Genomic DNA, 19,736 nt, shown 5'->3' on the forward strand with positions numbered 1-19,736 from the left:
TACTGGGAGTGCCTGTAGAAGTTAGGTCTACCTAAGTTACCATCTCGGGTGATAGAACAGACAGTCAGACTGTTTTAAGATCCTTTCTCTAAAAGCTTTGTTTCTACTTCAAATAAACAGTACTCATGTTTAAGAAGGCTGTTTTTATCACTTCATGCTACCGATCATGGACTTCCGGGGGAAGACACATAGGTGCCCAAACTCAGTTGGACCTCTGGTTAATAATGATTAATATATAGGGTACTATAGTCCAGGCCCTGGTCTCTGAGTGGGAGAACTGTGAAATTCCACGCAGGGATAGATAAAGGCACAATGACAAACATCTGAGGGGGATGCACTCAGAGACCACAAAGGGGACAGAGGTGCAATTAGCCCTCTAAGTATGACAGGTTCCCACTATATGCCCTTGTGGCAGAAACCTCCGTATCCTCTGACTGAAGCAATGAATTGAACTCCTAGCAAAAGATTGATTGAGCCTAAGGGGTTAGTCCAAATCTTTCATCTGTAACTATCAGGACTCTCTTTAGAGTTCAGATTCCCAGGAAAACCGCTCGCTGTAGCTGTAAATGATCACTAGAATAGAGCTCTTTTACTTTAGATGTATCTATTGCTCATCATTTCAGTAAAAGGAATCTGAGTATGAGTACTCAATGTGCAGAAAACCAACCAGTCGCTTGTGAGCTAAGATTAGCAATAAAGTCTCTCCTCTCTCATCATCAACTACTTCTGCTGGAACGGGAGACTAATGTCATGCTGCTTTAAAGATCAAAACAAAAAGACAAGACAATCAAAGAGACAAGAGCCTTAAGGGATTTTTTTATAGTAATGGAGATGTAATCAATAGAGTGAATATTTTAGGGTGCTTAAAAATGGAGATGTAATCAATAGAGTGAATATTTTAGGGTGCTTCTTTACTATTCATAGAGAACACTGCCATCTGCAAAATAGAGGGACTTCTTACAACTGAAGACAGCAGACAAATAAAAATTCAGAGTGTGAAGGCATAAGTGACATTGGGCACATTTTCCTGGAGCAGCCCTAATAGGATATGAGGACAACAGGGCATCACTTACACGAGACCAGTATAACTGTGATTTTTGTTGGAGTGTCCTCACCAGGGCATGTCAGGATTCAAGAAGGGTCCAAGCTAACAATAACTATCTCTGAAGCCGTGAACAGCCCTGAAAATGAGTATGAGTTCTTGCAGCATAGCAATGAGGAAGTTCAGTTTCTGCTGAATCATTTTTCTTTGCCCTGGAAGAGAATAGCTGTGATAGATGCAAGGCAATGAAATAACAGGAGATCCTGAAGTTCCATGCATATCAACAAGTACCAAAACTACAGTCCCTCCATCTTTATCTACCCTATATAATCTGTCATAAAAAATCAAAATATCCCCTTACTCCATTAACAATAAGGCGCTTAATTGCAAACCATGGCCTAAATTGTCCAAGGGCATTTTATAACACTATTGCTAGTACACATCTGTGACAGAATTTTGTACACACACGGCCTATACGTGGGGCAAGTATTATCCCCATTTTACAGAACTGGACAAGGGGATTGTGATTTGCCCACAGTCACAGAAGGAATCTGCATCAAGGCTCAGAATCTTCTGATTCTCAGAGCATTGCTCAATCCACATGCCTGCCACTGCCTTCTCTACAAAATCAGGAATTTATAACTTCAGGTGGCGGGGGAACCCTTTCTGGCTAAAACTGAGCATAGAGGTTTGCTATCTATCTTGGGCACTTGCATGGTTCCCATTATGACTGGATCTGTGCCTTGCAGTCTTTCGTATAGCCTCATGACTATGCTGTGAGGTAGGGCATACTGTTACCCACATTTTACAGGTGGATTATTAAGGCACACTGTCACATAAGAAACCTATGGCAGAGCAGGGAATTGAACCTGGGCCTCCAGACTAGCAGGCTAACCATTGTATCATCCTTCCTCTTGAGGTTCTTATTTCTCTGCAAGATATTAACAGATTCTTTTCTTTTTTTATAAAATTTACACAACAAATCATTTCATTTGGGATCTTTTATGTGGATAAACTAAACCTATCCAAATAAATAACAATATTGTAGTATCTTGAGGAAGTGTGATTACGTTATAACCTCATACTTGTGGGTTTATTGCTTTAGAGATATAGTCTTTGTAGATACGTTCTTCAATTATAAAGAATTGAGGTAAATTACTGTGTGCATGCAAAACAGATGTATATATTTATAGGCCATCAATGAATTCAGACCACCAATCCTTTCTCTCTTAGATAGAGGTGAATATACTGACTTCTGAAAAAATATTTCTAGTCAGTGTGATTTAGTTCATATGTTTTTTGGAGTGAGCTTTCCTGAAAAGTAGTGTCTGCTATTATGTTCATAGATCAAGCAAGAGGATATGATCAGAGAGGCTTTTAAGTCTTTCTGGTCTATTCTTGTCTGAACCTAGAAATGAATGTTGTCCATACAGATTATTTTGTGTATTTTGCTAATTCTTATTTTTGAGCTGTTCCCCTCCCCCCCCAATTCTTTCCTTTAGGAATAAAATGTTGAGGCATGATCTAAAGGAAACGCTAGACAGCAACATACTCCTTTTTTTCCCTTTTCAACCAATTTTAAATAATTTTTATCAGGAGTTTAAGTGTGTGTGTGTATATATATAAAAACCTTTTTTGAAGGAGCAGGGATGGAGGGTACAAAGAGAAGGACACCAGGGAACTCAAACCTGTTTCCATTTAAATCAATTGTAAAATTCCCTTTTACTTTACTTGGTGCAGGACTGGAACCTTGTGTGATTAAGTCTGAGTTTTAACTATTTAGTTAAGATATAAAGTGATATCTTAATATCACTTCTCTGAATGACCACTACCTAATCAGACTTTCCAAATCCATTTAATGAAAGTCTCCTCTTTACAAGTAAGTGATTATGACACATGGTTATTCCAGATTAATACAAAATTAGGCCATTTGGATATCTAATTCATTTAAGTATCCACTAGCTACTGGAATAATTCACTAATGGTGTATAGCATTATAATGGATTTCTTCTGGAAATATTTATTGTAGCCACTTGATTACCAAACAAATTGATGATGATCACTGCTTTTTTAGTGGCTGCCAGCATGATGTCACCATTGTTTTTTTTTCCCCATGGCCTAGTTTAATAAAACAAACTTCTGAAGTTCAGTGTCACAAGTGGCAAAGGAGTTACTCTGTCCTGATGAGTGGCATGTTTATTTCATGTAGCCAAAGTCTTTCTGTGTGTACATGGAATTCTTAGGCTCTTTAGTCACTCTACATATTTGTTTAATGCTAAAAGGACTTTTTAGTTAAACTCTGTATTTCGTGAGAGAGATGCAGAAGATTAAGGCTTTGTTTCAGTTCACATCAATCTCCATCTTCTTTAAAGTGAAGGTGAATGATCAAAGCTATAGTTTATATCATGGTGGAATATACCAAATTCACAATAATCTAATCTGTTGCCTTTTGTTAGTCCCTCTGAAACTGCCACAATAATTAGGCATAACTTTAGGATTCTTGCTATCCAGTCTTGTGAGGATCTTGTGATGTCCAAGTGTAACCCAAACTAACCTCACCAAATCTTTCTTAGTCTCTTGTTGATCCTCTTCCATCCATAGAGGAAGCTCCAAAAGTGAAATTGTATGCTCTGATCTCCTTCTCAGAGGGAAAAATCTTACAGTTGGATTCTGCCGGGCAAGTCACAGAAAAATCCCAAGACCAGAAAGGGAACTCTAAAATGGAAGAGGGAACTTATACAATAGAATAACTTGGTAAGGGAAACTGCTAGCAGACCATTGGAATTACCTTATCTGTCCACATTAGGAGTTCATATCTCCAGTATGCTGTCTCCAACAATAGTCAGTACCAAATGCTTCCAAGGGCGGGGCAAGAAACCTCACATTGGGCAGTTGTAGAACAACCTGTCCTTGATGCACACATAGTGGGGGAAAAATGAAGGCAGACACTTGCATAGAACTAAGTGGCAGGCTTCAACTTTTATTAAACTTTAACATGGGATGGGCACTACCTGCCCATCACCCATTCGCTCCTATACCAGGCATTTAATTGGCTCAAGTATGAGGGTTACAGGGCTCCTTACCATATAATGCATAACATGGGGTAGGCTCTCCTCAGCCTACTCCCCAGGACTCAGCTCTCTGAGTTCTAGTACCATCTTCCCTCTGAGTGGGACAAAGGGTGCAGAAGTGTGGGGACCTTGGTCTATGAAGGCCACATGGTGTCATCCATGGGCCCAAAGCCCATCACCACAATCCCAGGCCTTTTACCTCTGGGAACTGTTCATCTTATCCTTTTTAACTGCACTGGAAACTGGCCATAAATTGCGATGAATAAACAACTCCACCCAAGTATCTCAGCTAGGTACTAAGCGCATTCCTACTTAAGTCTGTGGCTTTATGGTACTGCGAAGAAGGCAGAAAACTCCCTGGTCCTCTGCCACTTGTCCCATGGGAGAAAAAATTCCTTCCTGACCCTCAAACAGATGATTGGCTAGACCAGTAGCATCTGTCGGGTCTGATTCCCATTTCCAGTCCAGGTGGGTAAGGGTGGGCTGCTGGCATGGAGCCAAAAAAGGTTCCATATGGCCTCCACACTGGGTTAAATCCTGGGAGCTGGGGAATGCTGGCCAATCAGCACCCCTTTCCCCCAGCTGGTCAATGTGTGCCAGGGACTCCTGAGGGGAGGAGCTTCCTCATGTCCCTTGGTGAATGTCTGTCTGTGTCTCTCTCTTGCTGCTGGGACTGTCCCCTTTCACTGCTGGACTCAGAGGCGCCAACTTCCTAATGTGCCGAGGGGTGCTCAAATCCCCCTCCCCGACTCTGCCCCAGGCCCTGCCATCACTCCAACCTTTGCCCAAGCCCTACCCCATTCTGCCCCTGAGTGTGCCCCGCCCTCACTCCTCCCCCTCCCCCACAGCGCCTCCTGCATGCTACACAACAGCTGATATGCAGTGGGTGGGAGGTGCTGGGAGGGAGGGGGAAGAAGCTGATCGGTGGGGCCACTGGTGGGCGAGAGGTGCTGGGGGAGAGAGGGAGAAGCTGATGGAGGGGGGCTGCAGGTGGGTGCTCAGCACCCACCATTTTTTCCCATGGGTGCTCCAGCCCTGGAGCACCCACAGAGTTGGCGCCTATGGCTGGACCCATCAAGTTCCCCCACCCATTGAGGCAGGTAGGTGGCATTTAGGAGCCTTTTTTTACTATCTTCCATCACTAGGTTTCTCATCACTAGAAAATAAGGTCATGTTCGAACATGGCCATGAAGACTAGTGTTAACTAAGGTGCAGTGTACACTGGAACAATACATGGTGTTTTGAAACATGATAGCAAGCATGTTTTAATTAGCACGTGTTAAACACACATTTTCTTAGTTTAGATTACCCAGCCACTGACCTTGCAGTCAGCATAAACCGAAACAAGTCATGTTTAACATCATGTTTCATAATTATGGATAAACCCCCTTGTTCACCTGACATGATGTTAAACATGACTTGTCTCTGTCTACACAGGCTGCAAAGTGACATACAGAAATTTTAAACATTGTGTTCTTCTGAGGCTACCTTTGTCCACATGGTTCCTACACTAGATGCTCATATGCCCCATGTACACAGAATTGGATTCTTTTTGACCAGCAGTGTCTGTTGGGGCACTGTGTGTCCTCATTCCCCTCCCCTGAGGCTATGAGGGTGAGGCCTCCCCAGCTGTCACTTAGTTCCATCTCATTGCTATGAGTGGTGAGAGAAGGAACTGAGTCATTGTCCTTTGCGACCTTGTACCTATAGCTTCTACATAACTCTAGATGCAGCAGAGAGGGTGTCTTCACACAAGGTTGCTAATGGATCCCCAGTCTCCTCGGTTCAAAGATACCTAGCATCTCGTCAATGCTGCTGATCCTCCAGTACAGATCCCCTTTGGACTGTCAGTGACTCCTGCTGCCCATAGTAGGAAAGAGCAGAGTTTTAAAACTATTCTGGCACTGATCACTATCCCTGGCACCAGCTAAAAAGAGAGAGGAAAATCTACCTGAGGGCAGCCTCTGCCTTCTAAATCGGATGATGACTTTGGTAACAACTCAGTACCATTCCACCTTTACTACTATCACTTCTACGTCTATCAATACTGTCATCTTCTGTTTTCAGTTGCCCCAATACGGCATTCCACTGTGATTTGATATTGACAAGAGTCCTGGACAAATTCATTCAAATCTATACAATTTCCTCCCTCCATTTGGCAAATGCTTGTCTTCCTTGTTCGATATATGTGTTCTGAAGGTGCTGGCTTCTTCCTTTTTCTGGGAGTGCTCAGTCCCAGGCCTTGCCCCCACTCTACCCCTTCCCACCCTGCCTCTTCCCCTGCCCCTTGCTTCACCACCACCCCACCTCTTCCTGCCAGTTCCTCCTCTCCTGCGAGCATGCCCCGTCCCTGCTCCTTCCCCTCCCACCAGCGCCTCCTGCATGCCACGGAACAGCTGATCCGTGGCAGGCAGGAGGAGGTGGGAGGGAGAGGAGTTGGCAGGTGGGAGGTGCTGGAGAGTGAGGGGGGGCTGGCTGCCAATGGAGTCAGCGCCTATACCATATGAGTCAGTTCCAGTCTCTGACTACTCCTCACCCTCCAGCCTCATCTCTTTTGGTAACCCCACTCATGAGAGCATTCTTCAGCGGGAAATAGGGAGTCTCCTTCATATAGATGCAATAGTGAGGTGTCCTTGGGATTCCTGAGCAGAGGTTTATATTCCCACTTCTTTATTCCAGAGAAGAAAGGTGGATGGCATCCTATCTTGGACCTCAGAAAACTAAACAAGGTCATTCATTATTTCTGGTTCTGAATGGTCAACCATGCTTCTATAATCCCCTCCCACATCCCATGGATTGGTTTGCAGCCCTCAATTTACAGGTTGTATACTTCCTTATTTCTATTATTTAATCTCCTAGGACAAATCTGCAATTTATAGTAGGGGAGAAAATTCAATATCAATTCTGACTATTATACTTAGGCCTTTCTACAGCTTCAAGGGTGTTCACAACATGGCTCTTGGTCATGGCGGCTCACCCACACAGGCACGGCTTTCACATTTATCCCTAAGTCAACAATTTGCTGATATGAGAAGAGTTGTTGCAATAAGTCACTAAACAGTGAGAGGTTTCAGAGTAACAGCCGTGTTAGTCTGTATCCGCAAAAAGAAAAGGAGTACTTGGAGATTAACAAATTTATTTGAGCATAAGCTTTCGTGAGCTACAGCTCACTTCATCGGATGCACGTGAGAATACTTTATCTTTCCTCAGTAGAACACTAGATAAATCAAAATGAATCAGCCCTTATTCCTACCCAGTAAATAGTGTTCATAGAAATGCTTCTAGAGCCAATGTCAATAAGAACATAGCTTCCTTGTGACACATTAGACACCATGAGTCATCTTCTATTGGAGTTATGGGCTTGACCAAGATTGTATTTTGTATCTCAATTGAGTCCTATGTCCTTTGCACTTGGGTAACAGAACATGCCAGATGCTGCCTTCATCTTCTCCCTAGCTGGCTGAAGTCAGTCTGCCAGCCAGGCGCAGCATGAATCTGCCCATGATTGTTCCCAGAAGGGAACATCCTTTCTGCACTGCTCTGGGGAAAAGATCCTCAGAATAGCTGTCGGGGAAACATTTGTCTACACCTCCCTCAAACACCTGGATTATAGTTGTCTCCAAACAAGGCTGGAGAGTACATCTGGCTCATCTGCAGACACAAGGTTTATAGTCCCTGACAGAATCCCAACGAAATATAAACATACTAGAACTCAGGGCCATTTGGGTAGGTTGCAGGGTGTATCCGCCTCTAATTCCGGACACCATAGTTCAAGTTGTGACAGACAACACAATGGTGATGCACTGTGTCACCAGATAGGGAAGGGCAAGAGGATATTCTCTTCTGAGCATGATGTTTTCAGCAACACATCAATCTAATAGCCTATACTTACCCTGGATTCAGAATGATTTAGAAGCTCAACTCATCAGAAAATGATTTTCTCTTCACTAATAATCCCTCAAGGACTCAAATATTCAGACAGTTTTTCAGAAGTGCCCCTCCCCCAATTATAAACCTGTTTGCGATGATTCTAACCCACAAATGTCTCATGTTTTCCTTCATGGAAGGAATTCCAGGCTCCCTCTCGGATGTATTTCTGATTTGATGGAACAGGAATCTTCTCTGCACTTTTCCCTTGATCCCTCTAATGCCTAGAATCCTCAGGAAAATAAGACTGGAGAGAGTTCGAGTCATCTTAACAGCCCTGGAGAGGGCACAGTAGTTTTGGTACTCAGAGATGGTGCACCTATCAATTCAACCACAGATCAAGCTGTCAATAACTCCAGATATATGGCAGGACAATGGTCTAATTCTACACCCAGCTCTAGCATCTGTCTATGTATCACAGCTTGGATGCAAGCCTGGAAGACAGATGATTGTCTGCTGAGGTATACAACATTCTCATACTGAGCCAGGACACTGTTCTGAATATGGGCTTTTCATTATAATGTTCACACTGTGGATACATGTGTTCCTACTATCCTGGGTTACCTGTTATCACTCAAGCATTCAGATCTCTCAAAGAGTTCTGTTAAGGTTCACCTAGCAGCAATATCTGCCTTCCATCCTCCAGTTCAAAGACACATGACTTTTCCCAATCCTACAGGAACCAGATTTTTAAAGGGGCTTAATATGTTTTTCCACCTGTTAAGAATTTTTCCCTTCCTGGGACTTAAACATAGTCCTCCTGTCTCTGATGGAGCCTCTGTTTGAACCTATGCACTCCTGGTTTTTGTATTGTTTGTCTGTTAGGACAGCATTCTTGGTGACTGTAACTACTGCATGCTGTGTGAGGATCCAAGCACTAATGGCAGGACCACATAAAATGGCCATACTGGATCAGATCAAAGGTCCATCTAGCCCAGGATCCTGTCTCTGACAGTGGCCAATGGCAGATGCCCCAGAGGGAATAAATGGAACAGGTCATCATCAAGGGATCCATCCCCTGTCGCCCATTCCCAGCTTCTGGCAAACCAAGGCTAGGGACACCATCCCTGCCCATCCTGGCTAATAGGCATTGATGGACCTATCCTCCGTGAACTTATCTAGCTTTTTTTTTTTTTTTGAATCCTGTTATAGTCTTGGCCTTCACAATATCCTCTGGCAAAGAGTTCCAGAGTGTGTTGTGTGGAAAAAATACTTCCTTTGTTTGTTCAAAATCTGCTGCCTATTAATATCATTTGGTGACCCCCCTCCCTCCCAGTTCTTGTGTTATGAGAAGGAGTAAATAACACTTCCTTATTTATTTTCTCCACAGTCATGATTTTATAGACCTCTATCATATCCCCCCTTAGTCGTCTCTTTTCCAAGCTGAAAAATCCCAGTCTTATTAATCTCTTCTCATACGGAAGTCGTTCCATACACCTAAAATTTTTGTTGCCCTTTTCTGTACCTCTTCCAAGTCCAATATATCTTTTTTGAGATGGGGTGACCACATCTGCATGCAGTATTCAAGATGGGAGGCATACCATGGATTTATATAGAAGCAATATGATATTTTCTGTCTTATTATCTATCCCTTTCTTAATGATTCCCAACGTTCCGTTCGCTTTTTTGACTGACACTGCACATTGAATGGATGTTTTCAGAGAACTATCCACAATGACTCCAAGATCTCTTTCTTGAGTGGTAACAGCTAATTTAGACCCCATCATTTTATATGTATAGTTGGGATTGTTTTCCAATGTGCATTACTTTGCATTTATCAACACTGAATTTCATCTGCCATTTTGTTGCCCAGGCACCCAGTTTGGGAGCTCCCCTTGGAATCTTCGCAGTGAGTTTTGGACTTCGTTATCTCAAGTAATTTTGTATCGTGCAAATTTTGCCACCTCACTGTTCACCCCTTTTTCTAGACAATTTATGAATATATTGAATAGGACTGGTCCCAGTACAGACCTGTGGGGGACTCCACTAATTACCTCTCTCCATTCTGAAAACTGATCACTTATTCCTACCCTTTGTTTCCTATCTTTTTAACCAGTTACTGATCCATGAGAAGAGCTTCCTTTTTATCCCATGACAACTTACCTTGCTTAAGTCTTTGGTGAGGGACCTTATCAAAGGCTTTCTGGAAATCTAAGTATACTATATCCACTGGATTCCCTTGTCCACCCTCAAAGAATTCTAGTATATTAGTGAGGCATGATTTCCCTTTACAAAAACCATGTTGACTCTTCTCCAAGAAATTATGTTCATCTATGTGTCTGACAATATTGTTCTTTACTATAGTTTCAACCAGTTTGCCCAGTACTGAAGTCAGGCCTGTGATTGCTGGGATCCCCTGGGGGAGCCCTTTTTAAAAATTGCTGTCACATTAGCTATCCTCCAGTCATTTGGCACAGAAACTGTTCATGTGGAAGGACTACTAGGATGATCCAAGGAATGGAAAACCTACCTTATGAGAGGAGACTCAAAGAGCTTGGATTGTTCAGCCTAACCAAAAGAAGGCTGAGGGAAGATATGATTGCTCTCTATAAATACTTCGGAGGGATAAATACCAGGGAAGGAGAGGAGTTAAGTGCCAATGTAGACACAAGAACATATGGATGTAAATTGGCCTTCAAGTTTATGCTTGAAATAAGATGAAAATTTCTTACCATCAGAATAGTGAAGTTCTGGAACAGTCTTCCAAGGAGAACTGGGGGCAGGAGGACAAAAAAACCTAACTGGCTTCAAGACTGAGCTTGGTAAGTTTATAGAGGGGATGGTATAGTGGGCCTGCTTACAGTGGAATATAGCCAATTTGTGACTACTAGCAGAAAATATCAAGAGCTCTAAGTAACTAAAGAGAATTCTTTCCCGGGTGTGTGGCTGTTGGGTCTTGCCCACGTGCTCAGGGTCTAACTGATTGCCATATTTGGGGTCGGAAAGGAATTTCCCCCGGGTCATATTGGTAGAAACCCTGGAGGTGTTTTTTTCCTTCCTCTGCAGCATGGACACGGGTCACTTGCAGATTTAAACAAGCGTAAATGGTGAATTCTCTGTAACTTGAAGTCTTTGAATCATGATTTGAGGACTTCAGTAACTCAGCCAGAGGTTATGGGTCTATAACAGTAGTGGGTGGGTGAGGTTGTGCGTCCTGCAACGTGCAGGAGGTCAGACTAGATGATCATGATGGTCCCTTCTGGCCTTAAAGTCTATAAGTCAATGACTCTGCTGCTGTGCACTATAAGGTTTCTATTGCACTTTGGTCTAGGTCACTTGGAAATGAGAGTAGATCTAAGTGCATGAGGGAATGTCTAGTGCATGGCAGCAGGGTCCACATGGACAGTTAGTGCTTGGCAGGCTAGTGTGAAGTAGATTTCTACCTCAGTTTGCCTCACCTTAACTTGTCATATAGACAAGACCTTAAAGCTCCATGCATACCTTTATAAAGCATTATTCTCTAGTAACAGCCTCTAGATGTGGTGGACAGTTTGGCAGGGCAATCTTACAGTAGGTGTTTAAATAGGACTGCTGCCATCTACTACCTAAGAGAGACAACTGCTTGCCAGTCACTTTGAGTGGGGTCCATGTAGACAAATACTCAAAGAAATAAAAATTATTTACCTTATAATAACTGTTTGGTTTGTCAAGATGCTTTGACTACACAGATCCCACAACCTGGGCCCCTTCCCCTCTAATATGGAGTCCTTTAGCCTTTGGAATTCTGTATTAGCTAAGGAACTGAGTGACGGTTGAGGCAGCCTTGTTCTTTATGCCTTATGGGGGAGAGGTCAAGAACATGCAAGGTGCATGCTCATCATCAGTAGATACTGCTGGCCCAAAGGAATCTGATCTCACAGTCATGGATACACGCGCTCAGAGTAGGATCTGTATGGACAAAATATCTCTAAGAACTCTTATAAGGTAAGTTACTCTTTTTTAAAAAAAAGAAAAGGAGTACTTGTGGCACCTTAGAGACTAACAAATTTATTAGAGCATAAGCTTTCGTGAGCTACAGCTCACTTCATCGGATGCATGTAGCTCACGAAAGCTGATGCTCTAATAAATTTGTTAGTCTCTAAGGTGCCACAAGTACTCCTTTTCTTTTTGCGAATACAGACTAACGCGGCTGCTACTCTGAAACCTGTTACTGTTTTTTAGTTACCATGCCCTCAAGGTCATATTCTAATATAACCTAATTTTTAAGTGAAGACAAGCCCTTAATTTGGTGGTTTATGCTTTGAAATATATGGATTTATATGCCTTATATGAAAATAAATAATCGTATCCAGTAGAACTGTGGATGTTTTCATTATCCATATAAATCTTCTAAGTTCCTGGCTTCAATGATAACCTGTGAAATTCATTGCTACAAGGTATGTGTTATGTATATATTCCTTTTTATCAATTTTAAAATGCTTCCTTTCTATTTCACTGAATGTCCCTTTGTTCTTGTAATATAAGAAAGTAAATAGAAACACTGAATTTACCTTCTTTTGAACATTCACTGTTTTATCTACCTTTATCGTGTCCTCCCTACTTAATTTCCTTTGTAAACCAAACAGCCCCATTATTTTAGGTCTCTTCCCCATATGTGTCTTTCCACACCTTGATCATTTTTGTTACTCTTCTCTGGACCCCTTTGGTTTCTGCTGTATGTTGAGAGATTTTGACCAGAACTTAACAGAATTTTCAAGGGAGGGTATACCATTGATGTACATAATAGAATTATCATTTTCATTCTCATAACAAAACAGAAGTTGTTTTACCATAGAAACAAATTCTATTTAAATTTCCTGACTCTGATCTGTAGCCACGCTGTATGGTATTAATGATAGCTTTTCACTTCTTAATTTGCCTGGACTTCTTTGACTTTCTTCATCCTGCTCATTATCTCTTTAGGCTGGGATTATCAAAGAAACTGATGCTTTTTAAAAAACTCATTATTTAAATGATTTGTGAACTGATTCGTTTAGGATTTGACCTGCTACCAATTTTAACTGAAACCTGTTGTCCATAAGTAGAAAAGGTTCTCTTTAAGCAGAATATACTGAGAACTATGATGTAAGTGCTTCATTTTCTGTTAGGCATACAAATGTGGAAATCATACCTTATGGATATGCCTCGCAAATCTGTTTATATGAAGACAAATAATGTAAAATAAGGATCATTTTTCAGTCCATGATCACTTTTAAAAACTACTCCTTATAAATTATCTCTGTAATTGATATTCAGATGAGTGTGTCAGTCCCAGTGTATCTGAGGAAGTTTCCCTCATGCTTTATAGGAGAGAGGTATGAAGCATGAAGAATATGCAAACTTTCTGCAGCTTACCCTTCATTCACAGAAGAACCATACTGCTATACATAACAGAAAAGGGTTCTCTCCTTCTTTGCCCTGTGCCTTTCATTAAGAAGTCAAAGGACCTGCTTCATTTATGTAGAACATTGCATTGTTTTGTCTGAAAAGCATAAAAAAGCAAAGGAATTCCCCCAAAATTTGTTGGCCAAGTGACCTAATGAAACAAGGATTACCGATTAACAGACAAGGTCCATTTGGTGTGCAAGAGTGTGCCTAATTTATTCATGCAAGTGCGGTGACTGTATATGCAAATTGGATAATTGCTAGCACAAATGACTACTTGCATTTGCGCACACATTTACTCAATTAGTATGTGCAATCACAGTAATTTCATGCACAAATTAACTGCACAATTGTGCATGCCTTTTGCATGTGTAATTGCATGCCTAATTGGTCTGAAAGTCTGGTCTACAATGTGTATCTAGATTTTTATTGCAGTATAATGCCAAAACCAGTCAGTTAAACACAAGTTATTGCAAATGTTACATAAAACTTGGCATTTTAAAATAAGAAACCAAGCTCACTTTATAAGGTTTAAAGGAATGAACATTTCACTAGATTCACTCTGTCATCTGCTACCTGTGACAAGTAGTGGGTAATGTTAGCTCATATTCCATAAATTTAAAATAACACTGTAAAATTTAATTTGCCCTGAATTTTAAGTAGTAGAATTAGGTTTTTAAGTGGAAAAAGGAGGAGCACAAAATTATATTATCTTGTTCATTGTTAATATATGCTGTACGTTTCAGATAACAAAAATGATTTTTTTTTTTTTTACAGGCTTCAGCAAAAATGATCAACACTTCCATGAAAATGAAGGTTAGAATATCACCACCACAGTCTCGTATTGCAAGAGCAATGTATTAAATATAGCTTTAACACTGAGAAGTACAAAAAATATGTATCACAAAAATACCTAAAATCAGCTATGTCATAATTTTCTTCCCAAATATAATCACACACATGATGATTTCATTTAAAAATAATTAACATATTACCATTTTAAAAACTATGCTTACAAATGATTTTCCAAATATTTGCTAATAAATTTTCCTTTAGTCAAAGTATTAATCACCTTAACATGGAACATGAAATCTTAAGAATGCAGAATTTGTGAACTAATTAAATTATATTGTCAAAATAATTTGTAAAAAGTTTAATATAAACCTGAAATAGCTTTTTGAAAAGCATATCACTTGTAAAAGTTAAGTAAAATTCAATGGGCTGTGTAAAGTTGGTAATAGCAATATCTCATAATACTATAAATAGACCAATATGCCTGTAGCATCTCAGGCCAAATAATTCCATACTTGGTGTGACAGAAGTAAGTGGAGCTGCTCTGTAATAATTTATGAATGTGACCTGGTTATTGGGATGGTTTACTGTATGAAAACGTTGGTTTAGTTAAATAGGAGGGTTGTAAGAAACAACCAGAAAGCCAAAACAATGACTCAAGACACCTCTCAGCAAACAGTTAAGTTGGTGATGGGATAATGGAAGAAACGTTGGCTTTGAGGATCTGGTTTGAGTTCCTATGGAACTTTCTGAACTGGTTTTGAGCAGCTGGGTTGAGGCCTGGTTACTGTCAGGAACAAAGAAAGTCAGGCTGGGGAAGTGATAGTTTGAGTGCTGTTTGGGGAAACCAGACTGACCCAGGCACCTGCTGGGATGTCTGCAGTTGTTTGACTTGCTTAGGCCACAATCGCAAGAAGATGTGGCAAGATGTGCGTACACTATTTCTTGTTGTAAAATACTTTTTCTCTAAAGGCTCTGTTCCTACTGTTAAAATTAAACAATAGTTTTGTTTTAAGAGGGCTGTCTGTCACTGTATACACCCATTCTCTCAGACTGCCGAAGGAAAGCACTGCAAAGGCTGAACCCAGGCAGACCTGTTGACATACAGAGTACTGTAGACCAGAACCTGGTCTAAGACTGGGAATATCATCCGATTCCACCTCAAGGTTGATAAATGCATGATGCTGTACATGTGAGGAGGGACTCAGAGGGACCAAGAAGGGGACAGAGGTGCAGCAAGCCCTGCAACCATGATACTTGGTACTAACAATAAAAAATCAGGGCACAAAAAAACTCTCAAATCATATTCTTTGAGATCAAAAACTCTCTGTGCACCTCCTGAAATAATGTTGAAAATTATTGCACTGCTGGTTTGGACAGGATCATCTGAACTGAATAGGGTGAGCAGATGACAAGAACAAAATATCGGGACACATCGGGGGGGCAGCCACAGGCTCACCCCCCGCCCTCCCCCCCAGAGCTGGCTCTAGGTTTTTTGCCACCCCAAGTGCGCGCAAAAAAAAAAAAAAAAAAAGCCAGAGTGCTGCCGTACATCGGTCGGACGCGGGACAAACAACTAATATTGGGACAGTCCCGATTTTATCAGGACATCTGGTCACCATAGTTGAACTGAACATCCATTGTAGCAAAACCTGCTGGATGCCTTTTGAAAGGTCTGTTTTCAGTTCTGTTTCATTTTAAAAATGTCTGGCATTGCTCTCAAAAATTTTCAGGTAGTGAAAAGCAACTTTCTGTACTTCATCTTCCTCTCACCCAACACGGAGCAGGCTCCAAGTAAGAGAGTTACTTTAGGCCATAGCCTTGGGTAAAAAGACAAAGATGATGATAACTTATTTCTGTGTTTCTGTTAATTGTTCAGGCCTCCTTTTTTTCCCTCAAGTTTTCCCTCAAGCCAAATAGCCTGACATATACACTAAAAAGCAACCACCAAGAATGAGCCCAGTTAAGACAGCTGCATAAAATGAGGGAAGGGTAGAAAGTATGTTTGTTTTTCAAACAGAAATAGTTTTACTCTTACTTTTTAATATGGTACCTAGGTATGATGATGGACAGGCTTAAAAATTCATAAGCAGATTATATGGAGGGGGACTGGTAGCAGTCTCTTTATTTAGGTTCCCTAATGCTTCCCATTATGAAAAATTCTTGTGATCTTTCTTTGAGGAGCTCTCATACCTCCGTGGTTTGCAGCAGGCCTTTCAAATATGTTGAGGTGATAGCCTTGGGGCTTAGAATCTTGCTTTTTGTTTGTTCCATGAATTTTTTTCAGATTTGACTGAGTTATAAGGTGTTGAAAATCACCGTTTCCCAATGCCTACTGGCATCTCTCAATATAATTTTGGTAATGTGTCAAAATCTCAGAACCATGTAAAGTTGGGTTGGCACTGGAGCATCAGCAGCATATTCTGTGTTATGGAACAGGAGTAGAGCCAGCCCAGTTGCTGGTTGATCAGCTACTGCATTTGGGGAAGGGAGAAGAGAGAGAACTGGCAGGCAACCCAGATGAGACCCAGACACACCACATAGCCCCAATGACCAATCTCGCTGCTCTGGGGGGGCATCACATGGAGCTCAAGCCTCCCCATCTCCCAGGGACAAAATTAGAGTGCCTGGAGCAGAGGCAAATGATGATAGCAGGGAAACAGGAAAGCATGAATTTCTTGACTCCTTTTACTAACTGATGTTATATTCTGTATCCTACACATTACTATTATTGCTTATTATTAAGCAATGCCGCCTCTCACTCTCTCAAACTGGGAATAGAACCGAGGTCTCTAAGATTAGGGAAGCAGAGTTAAATTGCATCACTCTTCCCCACAGACAGAACTTTCCCATAGCTTTGACCTTGGGTATATTGTAAAATAGGGGTACTCACTATGTGTGTGTTATGTATCCTCTAGTGGCTGATTCACAGAGGCTCAACGCCGCCTTCTGCTACTCCTAATGTAGTTGGTGTCCAGTAGTTTAAAGTTGTTGAAGCCTGTGCTGCAGAGCCGATAATGCATGCATTGTCTTTTTTTCCTTAATTGAAAAACCCAAACCTGTAGTAAATAACGTTTTGTTAAAAGTTATTTAGGTTGCATAGTTGAGCCTAGAAAGTTAAGAAATGCTAGCATTAAGTTGCACAGGCAACCTTAAATCTGCCCATTTGTGAATGATTACTTGATCATGTTAGGTTTCAGAGTAGCAGCCATGTTAGTCTGTATTCGCAAAAAGAAAAGGAGTACTTGTGGCACCTTAGAGACTAGTCTCTAAGGTGCCACAAGTACTCCTTTTCTTTTTGATCATGTTACTTTCCACAGGACTCCTGTTTCATTCAGCATACAAGATACACTATGCACAGGGAATGAATCAGGGTTCTGTAGTGAGTGAGGCTGTTATGTTTAGGACCCCTGCCTTATTTACTCTAAGAGTTGGAAGGGGTGCAAAGAATGAGGCAGGGAACTGCAGTAAGATAAAAGAGAACTCAGTCTTGGCCTTGCCTCTACAATGGACTTCCTATATGAAGCTGAGCAAATCACTTAAACCAAAACTTTGGTGGGTGGTCACCCAGGAAGAGGAACACAGTTCTTGGTTAACTTAAGATGCATGGTGCTGAATTTTCAGAGGTGCTGAGCACTTGCAACTTCAGCTGAAGTCAGTAGGAGTAATGGATGATCAGCACCTCTGGAATGAGGGTTGATCACAGGCTTGGAAATTAGGAGATCCTGACCCCTAATCTTAACGCTGCAATTTATTCACTCTGGTCTCAGGCACATCACTTTGTTTCTGTTTCCCCTTTTCTAAAATGGGGGACAACAATGCTATTTTATCTCCAATGGGAGTTGAGAAGATAGATTCATTATCATTTGTGAGACGTATAGAAAATGTGGTGATGAGCTCCATAGAAAAGACCCTGAGGAAATGACTACATCTGTTGAGTTCAGTGTATGTGTTTGAAGAAAATAAAGAATGGGACCACACACTGAATGAGGAGGATTAAAATAAAAATAGTTAATAGCTACCTCATTGGCTGAGCATCACTGTGCATTAAATGAGGCGGGGGGGCCCTGTGGAAAAAATAGTATGGGTTGTGGAATTAAAGATGGAATGATAATACATGTGTTCAACCTTAATTCTGATATTTCCTGTTTTTTGAGCACTTGACTCTGCAACTTAACTTTATTTGAATATTTTTCTATGCAATATAATATAGAACAAGGATAGTGGAGCCTCATGCTTATACTTCTTTAATTTAAAAAAACTGAGTCACTAAACTGCCTCTGTTTTTTCTGGTACAAAGATAAGAAGCTGAAGAGGGGTCTGATTGTGAACAAGTGACATTCATTTAGATTACTAGGGTCTATTTAGCTCGCATGTGCCAATAATGTGTGTTTTTAATAATTGTGTTCTTGTGCTCAGGGCCTCATATTCCTATTTTTAAAATAAATAAAATAGTCACTGACTGAATTCCTTGGATAATTCTGTACATAACTATAGAGGCTGGGTTGAGTCCCTCTGAAAACTTGGCCCTAAACACATCCTTGGAACAATATCTTTTGGATGATCTGTACTACTTATCTTTGACTTAGAGATGCAAATCTCCTACTGGAGTTCTGTATATTCCTTTCTCCCACTTCAGTCAGGCAATGCCTCTGTTCATTTTTATCCTTAATAGTGTCATGGTGTGTTGCCAAAAAGCAGCTTTTAAACATTTTGTGATTCAGAGATTTGTATTTTAATTTTAATGTTAATTCCTGTGTTAACCAGCACTGCCTTATGCTGACACCTGCTGGAAAGGATTGGATGTTAGCTTTCTTGTACAGTTTTCACCTGAAGAAGAGCTTTGTGTAAGCTCCAAAGCTTCTCACTCACCCACAGACGTTGATCCAGTAAAAGATCTTGCCCCCCTCCACCTTTGTCTCTCTAATATACTGGGACCAACACGGCTACAACAACACTGCATACATTGTCCAGTCTGGTCATTCTGTAGCACCTGTCTTAAGTAAACAGATTATGACTCATACGATGCATACTATTAACTTCTACTGTAAACCCACTGCTTTACTTTACATCGCTTTCAGTGGCAGAGGAATTTTCTAGAATTTTGCCATTTTTTTTTTTTTTTGGACTCTATTACTATTTGTAGCTTTTGGCTTCTCCTGTAAAGTCCAAAGAAATAAAATAAATAGAAAGGAAAACATTAGTCTATACGTGTTTATATGTATGGAAAAACATGGAGGCTTACAGATAGGAGGCAAATTCTCTGCTGGCTTAACTTTGTTGATTTTTATGAAGTTTTTAGAGTTTTTGCGAGGCACATAGGTTTTTTTTTTTTTGTATAATCTTTATAGATCAGTTTGTTTACATTTTAATTCAGTGTGTAAAAGTTGTAATAATTATACATTAACTATGAGTGACCTATATTTGCAATTTGCCAGTTACTGGATACATGAAGAACTTTATTATATCCCACTTATCAGAGTGACTGGTTGCTATGGTTATGGCAGTTTCTTTTTTTTATATAAAAAAAAAAAGGGGTA

The 19,736-nt window shown here is 40.8% G+C and overlaps 1 long non-coding RNA gene across 1 annotated transcript; it reads left to right on the forward strand.

The window, feature by feature from the left end:
• The first annotated feature begins 3,688 nt into the window (after window positions 1–3,688).
• Window positions 3,689–15,202, forward strand: LOC119861661. Its single transcript, XR_005294976.2, has 3 exons — window positions 3,689–3,796; window positions 6,793–6,934; window positions 14,182–15,202. It is a non-coding gene; the product is annotated as an uncharacterized LOC119861661 (long non-coding RNA).
• The last annotated feature ends 4,534 nt before the right edge of the window (window positions 15,203–19,736 follow it).

This window comes from Dermochelys coriacea, chromosome 9 (genome assembly GCF_009764565.3).
Source record: "Dermochelys coriacea isolate rDerCor1 chromosome 9, rDerCor1.pri.v4, whole genome shotgun sequence".
In the NCBI taxonomy this organism is placed as follows: Eukaryota; Metazoa; Chordata; order Testudines; family Dermochelyidae; genus Dermochelys; species Dermochelys coriacea.